The sequence below is a fragment of the Elephantulus edwardii genome, unplaced genomic scaffold (assembly GCF_000299155.1).
Source record: "Elephantulus edwardii isolate Elephantulus edwardi_28Jun2011 unplaced genomic scaffold, EleEdw1.0 scaffold00004, whole genome shotgun sequence".
Classification (NCBI taxonomy): Eukaryota; Metazoa; Chordata; class Mammalia; order Macroscelidea; family Macroscelididae; genus Elephantulus; species Elephantulus edwardii.
In genome coordinates, this window is record NW_006399754.1 from 8444198 (window position 1) to 8445555 (window position 1358).

Here is a 1358-nt window from a genome sequence, read left to right on the forward strand (position 1 = left end):
AATATAAATATAAAATGCTTTTATATCCATTTATTAGAACATAAGGAAAATGAAAATACTGTTCATAATAGGTAAAAAAATCCTTGTGACAAGCATAATGTAAAGTATTAAAGGGAACTCTAGTGGCCTAGTGGCAAGAAGCTGAGCTGAATTCCCAAAGGTTCGCGGTTTGCGGTCACCAGCTGCTCTGCAGGAGAAGAATGGGCAATTTCCTCCTGTGCGATTAACTGCTTCTGAAAACCTGCTGGAGGGTCAGCTATGGGTCAGTTCTGACTGTATGGTACATAACAACAAAAAAGGAGTATTAGAGAATAAGGTATCAGCTTAAGAACAAACAAATCGGCCTTGAAGGAAATGCAGCCAGGGTGCTCTTTCGAGGCGAGGATGGTGAGAATGCATCATTTCACTTACTTTGGACATGTCATCCTGGGAACCAGTACTTGGAGAGTGACATCATGCAGTGAAAGGTCGAGGATGAGTCAAAGGCCGAAAGAACCTTGATGAGATGGGTTCACACAGTGACGACCACAGTTGGCTTGAACAGGACAGAGATCACGACAATGGTGCAGGTTAGGGCAAGGCTCAGATCTGTTGTTCATCAGGGTCACCACAAATCATGGTGTACTTGATGACACCTAACAATAACAACAACAAATTTTACATCTTTCTAGAATACTTTTTAATCTCCAGTTTATTTATGACCCAAGAGCTAAGAAATACATTTTTTTTATGTCCCACATGTGTAAGCTCGCATTGTCATTAATAAAGGAGCTATCTACTTGATTATTCAGTAAAACTTTCAACAGATTTCTGGGTTAAGACCATAGAAAGCATATATCTGTTTGAGTGACAGACAGTTCTGGTTTCTTTAGGATATCTTCCCAGTAGTGCAGTTCGTCAAATGGTATCTCTATTTCCAAATTTTTGAGAAAGTGCCATTTTTCCTTCCAGAGTGGTTGTAGCATTTTACACCCCCACCAACAGTGAATAAGGGTTCCAGTTTCCCCACAACCTTGCCAGCATTTGCTGTTTGCTGCTTTGTTGAATTTTGCTATTCTTACTGGGGTAAAATGATATCTTATAGTTATGTTGATTTGCATTTATCTTAGAGCTAGGGATATTGAACTTTTCTTTATGTGTTTGGTCACCATCTGAATGTCTTCTTTGGTGAAATGTCTGTTCATATCCTGTGCCCATTTTGCAACTGGGTAGTTTACCATTACCTTGTTGAGGTGCTGGAGTATTCTATAAATTCTGGATATAAGTCCCTTATCAGATGTATCCTTACCAAATATTTTTCCCCAGTCTGTGGCTTTCCTTCTTACCCTGTTCTAGAAAAGTTTTTGGATGTGCATACG